The sequence below is a fragment of the Rhinopithecus roxellana genome, chromosome 19, assembly GCF_007565055.1.
Source record: "Rhinopithecus roxellana isolate Shanxi Qingling chromosome 19, ASM756505v1, whole genome shotgun sequence".
Taxonomy (NCBI): Eukaryota; Metazoa; Chordata; class Mammalia; order Primates; family Cercopithecidae; genus Rhinopithecus; species Rhinopithecus roxellana.
In genome coordinates this window covers 39,658,177-39,671,092 of record NC_044567.1, presented here as the reverse complement: position 1 = coordinate 39,671,092, position 12,916 = coordinate 39,658,177, and the positions used below count along the sequence as shown (strand labels likewise).

General features: G+C 54.6%; 1 long non-coding RNA gene across 1 annotated transcript; it reads left to right on the top strand.

Moving 5' to 3' along the window:
- The first annotated feature begins 509 nt into the window (after positions 1-509).
- On the top strand, positions 510-2,789 carry LOC115894910. The gene is made up of 3 exons (XR_004055150.1): positions 510-734; positions 2,077-2,212; positions 2,460-2,789. It is a non-coding gene; the product is annotated as an uncharacterized LOC115894910 (long non-coding RNA).
- Positions 2,790-12,916: the final 10,127 nt, after the last annotated feature.

Sequence of the window (12,916 nt, the reverse complement as noted above, 5' to 3'; positions counted from 1 at the left end):
AGCACTTTGGGAGGCCGAGACGGGTGGATCGCGAGGTCAGGAGATCGAGACCATCCTGGCTAACACGGCGAAACCCCGTCTCTACTAAAAAATACAAAAAACTAGCCGGGCGAGTTGGCGGGTGCCTGTAGTCCCAGCTACTTGGGAGGCTGAGGCAGGAGAATGGCGTAAACCCGGGAGGCGGAGCTTGCAGTGAGCTGAGATCCGGCCACTGCACTCCAGCCTGGGCGACAGAGCGAGACTCCGTCTCAAAAAAAAAAAAAAAAAAAAAAAAAAAAAAAAAAAAAAAATTAGCTGGGTGTTGTCTTGTGCCTGTGGTCCCAGCTATTCTGGAGGCTGAGATTGGAGAATCATTTGTGCCCATTGAAGCAGAGGTGGCAGTGAGCCAAGATCATGCCACTGTGCTCCAGCTTGGGTGACAGAGTGAGACTCTGTCTCAAAAAAAAAAAAAAAAGTCTACATAAAACGTGTGCGCCTGTGCATACCGGCACATCCACAATCACAGAGAGGCGGAAACAGCTGTGTCCGTCAACAGAGTATGGCCACACAGGGTGTCCTGCGCCCATGCAGTGGACTCGTTGGCCTTAGAATGCAGTTCTGATCCACGCGGCGGCACCGACGGACCTTGGGCACTGTGCTGTGTGAAATAAGCAGGCACGGAAGGACAGATGGTGTGTGGCAGCACTCACAGGGGCATCCTGAGCAAGTTCACGGAGACAGAAGCACATCAGCAGGTCTTAGGGCTGGGGAGGGAGGGATGTGGGAAGAGGGTGGAGGGCTCTTTCTGAGATGAGGAAATGATCTAAAACCGCCTGTGGCAGAAGACACAGAAACTGGCTGAGCTGGACGCATTCTGAATTGTGTGGCATTTGAATTATGTCTCAGTAAAGCTGTTAAAAAAAAACACCCAGGGGCTGGGCGCGGTGGCTCACGCCTGTAATCCCAGCACTTTGGGAGGCGGAGGCGGGCAGATCATCTGAGGTCAGGAGTTGGAGACCAGCCTGGCCAACATGGTGTAACCCCGTCTCTACTAAAATACAAAAATTAGCCGGGCGTGGTGGTGGGCACCTTTAATCCTGGCTACTGGGGAGGCTGAGGCAGGAGAATTGCTTGAACCTGGGAACAGGAGGTTGCAGTGAGCCGAGATCGCGCCACTGCACTCCATCCTGGGCGACACAGTGAGACTTCGTCTCACAAAAAAAAAAAAAAAAAAAAAAAAAAAAACCCAGTCAACCAAGTAGGCAATGGAGGGAGGGGTGACAGTTGGGGACGCCCACTGTCTGCTGGTGCCCCGGTCGGTGCTCCCCCCTCCCAGCCCAGCCACCCCTTGCTCCTGGCCTGGATTTGAGGCCTAGAGAGACACGTGCCCTCCCCGGGATCCACACCCCGCGGAAGTAGGGTCTTGGTGCCCAAATGTGCACCCGCTGGGGCAGAGGAGAATCTGCGGGGCCTGACGCAGAATCGCGCCCTCCCCCCAACCTGCCGGCTGCCCGGGCGCTCCCCATGCGCCCAGACCCAGGAGACAAAGGAGAACATGGGGGTTCAGGGGTGCACTGGGGCGCGATCGGGGCCAGGCAGGACAAGAGGGCAGGGCTGCCAGGAAGGATGAGCGCCTCGGGGAGCCCTCTGCAGGTGAGACGCAGTTTGAAGCATTGGCTGATTTGTTCTCTCGCAGTGAAGCAGGAGAGGAGGTAATAATTGGGGTGACTCAGGGTTGAGACCTGAGCAAGAGAACAGCAGGGGCAGCCGGTTCTGGGTAAGACTGAGCCTCACTCCTGTGATAACAAGACAGTTTCCACTTCAGCCTCTGATTGGCTGTGAGCCAATCCTTCATAAGGAGTCACCAATTGGAGGCCTCTAAAGGGCACCTGGGGTGTTACCAAATTCTCCCGGCTTCCTAAAACCCTGGGGAGCGCTGCCGTAGAGACTCTGGAGCCGCCTGCTCCGCCCGCTGCCTCGCTGTGAATTGCACTTTGTTGTCTTCAGTGACTCTGCGGCTTCGTTGCTGCGTTTTGTGGTTGTTTTCTTTGCCTTTTGTTGCTTCATTCTTTTGTTACTTTCTTTGTGCCTGTTCAGGTCTTTGTTCAGCGCACAAGAACCTGAACAAGTCACAGTGGAGCCCTTCCCTCCGGTAACACCAGTTGCCCCTCCCCTGGGAAGCCTTCAGAGGATGGGAGCCTGCCTGGAACACCCAGAGTCCTGAGTCTCCTGCGTGAGTTCCAGAGACTCCTGGGAACCCTGGGGCGGGGTCAGGGGGCAGGGGAAGGCTAGGGCACGGGTGCACCCAGGAAAGAGAGGTGCAGAGCGCCTTGCCCCATCACCCTTCTCCCAGGCCATGCCGCACCTGTCATCTGCCACCCAGGCCAGGGCTACCTCTCCTGCCACTCAGGCCATACCACACCCTCACCTGTTGCCCGGGCCACGCCCACATCCTCACCTGTTGCCCCTCCTCCTTGCAGCCCAGGAGGTCTCCGAAGATGCAGGCTGTACCTTCTACCCAGCCCCCAGCCCTCCACCTGCGAAGTGGATGTGAAGTCGCTCTGTGCATCTCCACCCCGCCCCCGCCGGTCGGCCCTTGCCTTGCTCAGGGTGCGACGCTCTTCCCTTCTCCTGTCCCTCATGACCACTCCTGTCTGCCCTGGCCCCCCACACATCCAGGGGCAGTTTGCTTCCTCCATTGACCTCCCCTCTCTGTGACATCTGTTTTTACAAACTTCAGGCATCTAAGCCGGGCGCACTGGCCCAGGCCTGTAATCCCAGCACTTTGGGAGGCCGAGGCGGGCAGATCGATCACTTGAGCTCAGGAGTTCGAAACCAGCCTGGCCAACATGATGAAACCCCATCTCTACCAAAAATACAAAACACTAGCTGGCCGTGATGGTGCAAGCCTGTAACCTCAGCTACTCGGGAGGCACAAGAATCGCTTGCACCTGGGAGGTGGAGGTTGCAGTGAGCCAAGATCATGCCAGTGCACTCCAGCCTGGGTGACAGAGCAAGACTCCGTCTCAAAAAAACAAAAAAAAACAAAAGAACTACAGCCATAGGTTGTGTCCCCACTAGGAAGCCAGAGGGGAGCAGGGCTGGGTGTGTCTTCTCTGGCTGTGTCCCTGCAGCCACGAGGCCTGTTCTTCCTCTGTGCCAAGCCTGCCAAGGACCCAACCTTGTGAAGGATAGATGAACGAATCATTGAGCAAATGAATAAGCGTGTGAACAGGTGAGTGAGAAGCCCGCAGAGGCAGTGGAGCGGGTGGTCCACCCAGCTGGCCAGCGGCCTGTCACTCCCTGAGTGACCTCTGGGTGGCAGCCACGTGGCGCTGTCGGCTCAGGAGGGCTTGGGGCTGGAGTGGGGCTGGGATGGGGCTGGGACTGGACCAGCCAGGCAGGGTGAGGAGGGTGGCAACGCCCAGTGCAGCCTGGACAGATGGGGTGCTGGACAGCAGGACTGTGATGGGGGCTCCTTTATGCCCAGCCGGCCCTGGGTGAGGCCTCGGCTGTCCAGGGTGACACAGGCTCAGGATGATCAGGCTCAGCTTGCGGGGGCGGCCTGTCCTGGCGGAGGGTCCTCCTCACCCAACCCCAGCCTACTGCAGGCTGTCTGCAGAGGAGCTGGCAAAGGTGGTGTTTTCCAGTTTGCTTGGGACATGAATGGAATGGTCTGGCAACAGAGGATGGCGGCCACAGCATCCTTCCCCGGGGTCTGACTCCACGCTGGAGACACAGGGGCTGGGCTGGTCTAGACCTGGGAGCCCATCTGTCCAGCCACCAGTGTCTGTCTGTCTGGGTCCCTGCTGGGGGAGAGTTTGCAGCAGGGAGACCCCGGCAGCTCCGAGTGTGGAGGGGAGATTCTGCCTGCCTAAGGTGAGTAACTTGGGGGGATGATTGTGGGGCTGGGTTGGGACTTGGCAGGGCTCGGGGGTGGGCACTGCAGGGGAGGCAGCTGCAGGCAGGTTGCAGAGGAGGCCCCGCTGAGTTTCCCGAGTGGGACCCCAGGGTCTCTCCAACCCACTCCAGCTTGCAATCTACTCTCCTGTCCTGTGACCATGTGTGGTCACCTGTCCTCAGGGCACAAACGGAGTCCAGCTCTGTTTTCCAGGGACAATTCCAGACCCATGATCCCGGAAGCTCGGGGCCTGCCTTTATCCCAGCACCCAACCCCAAGAGCCCCCAGTGAAGGAACTGATGCAGCGGTCACCACTGCCCCCAACCCAGGAGCAACACCGAGGCTGCACTTGTGGCAGGAACAAGGCGGTGATGTGTTCTCTGCAAGGGGTCCCACCTCCCACAGCAGGTCTCTCGGCTGCAGCTCAGCCCCAGCCCCTGCAGTCTCCAGAGTCCCGGTCACTGGGGGCTCTGCAGGCCATCCTTTCAGGGGTATGCACCTAGTCCCTGGTCCACGTCAGGCAGAACCCAGGGCCCACTGTCCCCTCCTGATGGCTCAGGACCTCCTGGGGGAGTTCCCTGTGTGATGCAGAGGGCACGCTCACCCTGCTGGGAAGGCTCGCTGCTTCCCAAGGGGTCTGAGCTTTACTGGCACCTCGCTGCAGTTCCTTTCCCGGGGAGAGTCCGGCGCTTTCCCTGTGGGACCAGGCACCCGGAAAGGCAGCTGTGTCCCTGCGGAGTCATGTGCGCCAGCCTGCAGGCGGGAGGGCATCTTCCTAGCTTTTCCTCCAGCCAGGAGTGGGTTTGGGACCTGGGAACCTCCCTGGATCCACCCCGCTCTCCGGCAAGGCGTTCCAGCAGCCTGTGTCCACACACGCAGCCCTGCAGAGCAGGCTTCGCGACGCCTGGAGACACTCACTTCCCCTTCCTCCTCCTGGGACTTCTCAGTCACACGGGCTGAGCCGCAGAGGGTGCGTGACCTGGGCTGAGCTGGTCTTTGGCAACTGGAGACTTTGGTTTGACAGTTGGTGGAGGGGAGGCTCTCCTAACTTCCAGGGGTGTGAGTGGCAGGAGGTGCAGATGACAAGACAGTGGCCATTGCCTGGGGCTGAAACCAACGCAGCGGTGGGCGGAGCACAGGGAACTCCGGAGAGGGAGCCGGGCCCCCCCAGTCAGCTGCTCCTGGGGGTGCTCCCCAAATCATCTAGTGATGTGATCCGTTTGTCTTTCCAGCCCATTTCAGTTGAGTTTCCAGGGACTTACAACCAACAATGTCTCAACTGACATTTGGGCTTTTCAAGCACTAGAATTGCTGGTGACGGCAGGAGCGTTAACACACTCGGGTGGGACAGGGACTGCGGACAGAGCGGGCTCCAGGTGAATGCAAGCTGCCTCCCTGCTGAGCCGGGCTGGGAAGGACACGCTCACTAGGTCTGTCTCCACGTACCGTGGGCCAGCGCTGTGTGGCTCACTCCAGGGAAGACAGCAAGTTGACTCAGCCACTGCTGTGTGGCTGCTGCTCTATTGAGTTTATGGTTGTCCATGGCATCTGCCAGGGCCCATCTGGTTTTTGTGGGAATCGTGTCCATGGATTTAACAGGGATAAGATAGGCACTGCCGTCTTGTCTTTTTTTTTTTTTTTTTTTTTGACATGGAGTCTCACTCTGTCGCCCAGGCTGGAGTGCAGGGGCCCGAGTTTGGCTCACTGCAACCTCTGCCTCCCGGGTTCAAGCGATTCTCCTGTCTCAGCCTCCTGAGTAGCTGGGATTACAGGCGCCCACCACCACGTCCAACTAATTTTTGTATTTTTAGTAGAGACAGGGTTTCACCATCTTGGCCAGGCTGGTCTTGAACTCCTGACCTCAGGTGATCCACCCACCTCAGCCTCCCAAAGTGCAGAGATTACAGGTGTGAGCCACCACACCTGGCCTATGTTTAATACTTTTTTAGAGATGGAGTCTCACTTTGTTGCCCAGGCTGGAGTGCAGCGGCGAGATCACAGCTTACTGCAACCTTCACCTCCCAGGTTTAAGCGATTCTCCCACCTCAGCCTCCTGAGTAGCTGGGACCACAAGCACGTGCCACTGCACCTGACTAATTTTTTATTTTTTATTTTTTTTGAAACGAGTCTAGCTCTGTCGCCCAGGCTGGAGTGCAATGATGCAATCTCAGCTTACTGCAAGCTCTACCTCCCAGGTTGATGCCATTCTCCTGCCTCAGCCTCCTGAGCAGCTGGGACTACAGGCGCCTGCCACCACACTCGGCTAATTTTTTCTATTTTTTAGTAGAGATGGGGTTTCACCATGTTAGCCAGGATGGTCTTATCTCCTGACCTCGTGATCTGCCCGCCTCGGCCTCCCAAAGTGCTGGGATTATAGGCGTGAGCCACCATACCTGGCCTAATTTTAAAATTTTTTTGTAGAGACAGAGTCTCACTATGTTGCCCAGGCTGGTCTCAAACTCCTGGTCTCAAGCAATCCTCCTGTTTTGGCCTCCCAAAGTGCTGGGATAACAGATGTGAGTCACTGTGCCTGGCCTGTAATCACAGCTCACAAGTGACCTGTGTGGTTTCCTCCCTCCCTGTGTGGCTCAGGTCTGGAATGTCAGCAAGGGGCCACCCACTCTTCTTCTTCTTCTTCTTTTGAGACAGAGTTTTGCTTTTGTCACCCAGACTGGAGTGCAATGGCGCAATCTCGGCTCACCGCAACCTCTGCCTCCCGAGTTAATCTGATTCTCCTACCTCAGCCTCCCGAGTAGATGGGATTACAGGCATGCGCCACCATGCCCAGCTAATTTTGTATTTTAGTAGAAACGGGTTTTTCCATATTGGTCAGGCTGGTCTTGAACTCTCAGCCTCAGGTGATCTACCCGCCTCAGCCTCCCAAAGTGCTGGGATTACAGGTATGAGCTGCTGTGCCCGGCAGGTCACCCACTCTTGTCTCTTTTGCGGCACTCCCAGCTGCCCATCCATCGCTTCCTGTATCCATCACGGCCTCTAGGGTGGCCCCATGAGCCCACTCGTGTTGATGCCCCAGTGAGTTGCCCCCACCTTGAGTGTGGGTGGGAGTGGGCTCGCTTCTATGAATAGGAGGTGGCCAAAGTGACAGGCTTCCCTTCCAAGGGGAGGTCACGCCAACACTGGGCTTCTGTTTTCCTGTCTGTCTTACACGTTCCGAGCAGAGCCAGCTGCCAGGTACTGAGCTGCCCCGAGAAAAAGCCCCCATGGCAAGAAACTGATGTCTCCAGACAGCAGTCAGGGACCCGAGACCTGAGATGGCAGAAGGTGAGCTTGGAAAGGGACCCCACAGTCGGGCCTTGAGATGCCCACAGGCCCGGCCAACACCTCGGCTGCAGGCTTGTGAAAGTCCCTGAGCAGGGGACCCAGACTTCTGTCCCACAGTTACTTGGAGATAATAAATGTGTGCTCCGAGGTCAGGAGATCGAGACCATCCTGGCTAACACGGCGAAACCCCGTCTCTACTAAAAATACAAAAAATTAGCTGGGCGTGGTGGCGGGCGCCTGTAGTCCCAGCTACTCAGGAGGCTGAGGCAGGAGAATGGTGTGAACCCGGGAGGCAGAGCTTGCAGTGAGCCGAGATCGCACCACTGCACTCCAGCCTGGGCAACAGAGCGAGACTGTCTCAAAATAAATAAATAAATAAATAAATAAATAAATACGTACTCTTCTACAGCACTGAGTGTTGAGTGATTTGTTATGGTCAGTAAATAGCTATGCCTGCCCTTAGGATACCAAGTCCTCATCTCTTGCAGGCCCAAGCCCCTGGGAGCCACGCCTGACTTGCCGCCTGTCGAAGGGCCACGCATTCCTTGTTGCTGCCACTCCGGGGTCCCCTCACCCCAGTATACTGGGAGCCAGTTCCAAGGGAGGCTCTCCTGCCATCAACCCTGGCTCAAGGGAACACTGAGCTCCTCCTTGATGCTGAGGGCCAGTGGTTCCTTATTGCCTGGCGACCAGAGTGTCCTCCAGGTCCTTTTCCAATACTAGCACCTCCCAGCTCAAAAACACCCAACCCAGCACTCCTGTTCCTCCGTCTCCCGGCCTTCCCTCGACACTGGGCCGAGGCAGCCTGTGCACCTGCCCCAAGCTCCCAGGAGCTGACCTGGCAGTGGTTTCAGCCTGGTTCCCAGCATCCTTACCAGGATTTGGAAAATGATCCTATCAATCAATAAAGGCTCCACTCGGGCCTTCTGCCACCCTCCCCTCCAGCATCCTCCATCTCCATTTCCACCTGTCCGCCCCGTCCTGCCAGGCCGCAGCTCCTTGCAAAATGACCCACACCCTCCAGTCACAGGGACAGAATGCCCTAGTTACTGGCCTAGAATTTTGCGGGAGACAGGACAGACCCTAAGGAGGACACTTGCCTTGGGGGAGACCTTTGCAAGATCCTGGCAGTGGGAGCCACTCCTGCCACTGCGGAGGGAACAGAGGGCAGGGATCTAAGAGGCTTCTACCCAATACCCCGTCCAGGTCATAGCATCCCACCCACTCACTGCCACCAGGGCCCTGACTCCAACACGGGAGGCAGACCAGGCTCCATCACCCTGGGATCAAAGCTTGGGCCCGAGTGTTGGCCCCGTCTGCACTCTGGCTTTGGGAACGAGGCTCGCTGTCCATGCTACAGTAGAGCTGCATTCGTTTCTGGTGCTTCTGTAACAAGGTGCTGCAGAACAGGGCTCCAACAGCAGGAGCCCATTCTCCCACAGGCCTGGAGGCTGGAAGTTCGAGACCAAGGTGTCTGCAGAGTTGGTTCCTCCTGAGCCTTTCTCCCTGGCTTGTAGATGGCCCTCTTCTCCTGAGTCCTCACACAGGGTCATCCCTCTGTGTGTATCTGTGTCCTCGTTTCTCTTCCTTTTCTTTTCACTTTTTTTTTTTTTTTTTTTTTTTTTTTTTAAGAAAGGGTCGCCAGGCGCGGTGGCTCAAGCCTGTAATCCCAGCACTTTGGGAGGCCGAGGCGGGCGGATCACAAGGTCAGGAGATCCAGACCATCCTGGCTAACACGGTGAAACCCCGTCTCTACTAAAAAATACAAAAAAACTAGCCGGGCGAGGTGGCGGGCGCCTGTAGTCCCAGCTACTCGGGAGGCTGAGGCAGGAGAATGGCGTGAACCCGGGAGGCGGAGCTTGCAGAGAGCTGAGATCCGGCCACTGCACTCCAGCCTGGGTGACAGAGCGAGACTCCGTCTCAAAAAAAAAAAAAAAAAAAAAAAAAAAAAAAAAAAGAAAGGGTCTCGGCCGGACACGGTGGCTCAAGCCTGTAATCCCAGCACTTTGGGAGGCCGAGACGGGCGTATCACGAGGTCAGGAGATCGAGTCCATCCTGGCTAACACGGTGAAAGCCCGTCTCTACTAAAAATACAAAAACTACCCGGGCGAGGTGGCGGGCGCCTGTAGTCCCAGCTACTCGGGAGGCTGAGGCAGGAGAATGGCGGGAACCCGGGAGGCGGAGCTTGCAGTGAGCTGAGATCTGGCCACTGCACTCCAGTCCGGGCGACAGAGCGAGACTCCGCCTCAAAAAAAAAAAAAAAAAAAAGACAGGGTCTCTCTCTGTCACCCAGGCTGGAGTGCAGTGGTGTGATCATAGCTCACTGCAGCCTCGACCTCCCAGGCTCAGGGATCCTCCTAGCTCAGCCTCCCAAGTAGCTGGGACCATGGGTACATGCCACCACACCCTACTAAATTTTTTTTTTTTTTTTTTTTGAGACGGAGTCTCGCTCTGTTGCCCAGGCTGGAGTGCAGTGGCCGGATCTCAGCTCACTGCAAGCTCCGCCTCCTGGGTTTACACCATTCTCCTGCCTCAGCCTCCTGAGTAGCTGGGACTATAGGCACTCGCCACCTTGCCCGGCTAATTTTTTGTATTTTTTTAGTAGAGACGGGGTTTCACTGTGTTAGCCAGGATGGTCTCGATCTCCTGACCGATCCACCCGTCTCAGCCTCCCAAAGTGCTGGGATTACAAGCACGAGCCACCGCGCCCGGCCAAAATTAAAATTTATAATAGCTTTGAACATCCTAAAATATTAAGGGAAGAATCTAACAAGAAATGTACAAGTTTGGCATACTGAAAACTAAAAAACATTGCTGAAATTAAAGAAGATCCAAATAAATTGAGAGATCTATCACGCTTATGGACTGGAAGATTCAGTGTTGTGAAGATGTTCGTGCTTTCCAAACTCACCTATAGATTCAACTGAATCTCAATTGAAATCTTTTTTTTTTTTTTTTTTTTTTTGAGAAGGAGTCTCCCTCTGTCACCCAGGCTGGAGTGCAATGGCACAATCTTGGCTCACTACAGCCTCTGCCTCCTGGGTTCTAGTGATTCTTGTGCCTCAACCTCCCTAGTAGCCGGGATTACAGGCATGCACCACCACGCCTGGCTAATTTTTGTATTTTTTTTAGTAGAGAGGGGGTTTCACCATATTGGCCAGGCTGGTCTCACACTCCTGACCTTGTGATCCGCCTGCCTTGGCCTCCCAAACTGCTGGGATCACAGGCATTAGCCACTGCACCTGGCCGAGAAAAAATTTTATATTTGGGCTTTATCAAAATTAAAAACTTCCCTCTGCAAAATGATTAAGAAAATGAAAGAATGGCCAGGTGTGGAGTTTCGCAACAAGAGCGAAACTCAGTCTTAAAAAAAAAAAAAGGGGGGGACCAGGTGCGGTGGCTCATGCCTGTAAACCCAGTACTTTGGGAGGCCGAGATGGGCGGATCATGAGGTCAGGAGATCGAGACCATCCTGGCTAACCCGGTGAAACCCCGTCTCTACTAAAAAAATACAAAAAACTAGCCGGGCGCAGTGGCGGCGCCTGTAGTCCCAGCTACTCGGGAGGCTGAGGCAGGAGAATGGCGTGAACCCAGGAGGTGGAGCTTGCAGTGAGCCGAGATTGTGCCGCTGCACTCCAGCCTGGGCGACAGAGCCAGACTCCGTCTCAAAAAAAAAAAAAAAGCAAGCCATTGAGCTGAAGAAAATATTTATGAAACAAATATCTGGTAAAAGACAGGCCAGGCGCAGCGGCTCACGCCTGTAATCCAAGCACTTTGGGAGGCCGAGGCCGGCGGATCACCTGAGGTCGGGAGTTCAAGACCAGCCTGACCAACATGGAGAAACCCTGCCGTCTCTACCAAAAATACAAAATTAGCCAGGCGTGGTGGTGCACGCCTATAATACCAGCTACTCGGAAGGCTGAAGCAGGAGAATTACTTGAACCCAGGAGGTGGAGGTTGCAGTGAACTGAGATCGTGTCATTGCACTCCAGCCCAGGCAACAATAGCAGAACTCTGTCTCAAAAAAAAAAAAAAAAAAATCTGGTAAAGACTATCTAGAATGTTTAAATTATGCGACTGGGTGTGGTGGCTCACACCTGTAATCCCAGCAGTTTGGGAGGCCCAGGTGGGCATATCATGAGGTCAGGAGTTTGAGACCAGCCTGACCAACGTGGTGAAACCCTGTCTCTACTAAAAGTACAAAAATAACTGGACGTGGTGGTGCACACCTGTAATCCCAGCTACTCGGAAGGCTGAGGCACAAGCATCACTTGAACCTGGGAGGCGGAGGTTGCAGTGAGCCAAGATCACGTCATTGTACTGGGCACAGAGGGAGACTCTGTCTCAAAAAAAAAAAAAAAAAAAAAAATCAAACAAACCAGCCAGGTGCAAGGCTCATGCCTGTAATCCCAGCACTTTGGAAGGCTGTTGCTCTGTTGTGCAGGCTGGAGTGCTATGGCACGATCTTAGCTCACGGCAGCCTCCACCTCCTGGGCTCAAGCAATCCTCCTACCTCAACCTCCCAAGTAGCTGGGACTACAGGCATGTACCACCATGCCTGGCTAATTTTTTATTTTTTTTTTTTTTTTGTAGAGATGAGGTCTCACTATGTTTTCCAGGCTGGTCTTGAACTTCTAAACTCAAGCGATCCTCCTGCCTTGGCCTCCCAAACTGCTGGTATTACAGGTGTGAGCCACTCCAACCAACCTCAGACACTCAACTTTCTTCTTTTTTTTTTTTTCCGAGACAGAGCCTGGCTCTGTTGCCCAGGCTGGAGTGCAGTGCCACGATCTCAGCTCACTGCAACCTCCACCTCCCAGATTCAAGTGATTCTCCTGCCTCAGCCTCCCAAGTAGCTGGGACTACAGGAGCCCACCACCACACCAGGCAAATTTTTGTATTTTTAGTAGAGACGGGGTTTCACCATGTTGGCCGGGCTGGTCTCGAACTCCTGACCTCAAGTGATCCACCCACCTCGGCCTCCCAAAGTGTTGGGATTACAGGTGTGAGCTGCCACACCCAGCCTCAACTTTCTAGTGAACCCTCCACTCTCTGTTATGTTTTATTCCTCTTGGATTTTTCTTGTTTCTCTCTCTCTTCTTTTTTTTTTTTTTTTTTAAGACGGAGTTTCTTTCTTGTTGCCCAGGCAATGGTGCAATGGCGTGATCTTGGCTCACTGCAACCTCCGCCTCCTGGGTTCAAGCGATTCTCCTGCCTCAGCCTCCCGAGTAGCTGGGATTACAGGCATGCGCCATTATGCCTGGCGAATTTTGTATTTTTAGTAGAGATGGGGTTTCTCCATGTTGGTCAGGCTGGTCTTGAACTCCTGACCTCAGGCGATCAGCCCACCTCGGCCTCCCGAAGTGCTGGGATGACAGGCGTGAGCCGCCGCGTCCGAGCTTTTTGTTGTTTCTTCCAAGAGATTTCTTCAACTCAATTTTTCAATCCTTCTATTAAATTTTTTAAATTTCAGATATTCTATTTGTAGCTGGCAAGGGCTCTTCCTGTCCTCTGCTTGTTTTCCAAAGCATTCTGTTCTAGCTTTTATGGGGTCATCATCCTTTCATATCTCTAAGGATAATCAGAGTGGTTAAAATATTCTTGAAGTTTTCTTCTGTTCTCTGCAGTAGCTCTGTTTCCTCCAATTTCCTCTTTTCCAAGTGATTGGTCTCCCTCATATACCCGGAGGTCTTGCTTTGCATTCACATCTAAGGGCAAAAGGTGCTAGGATGCAGTTTGCAGGTCCATTCACTT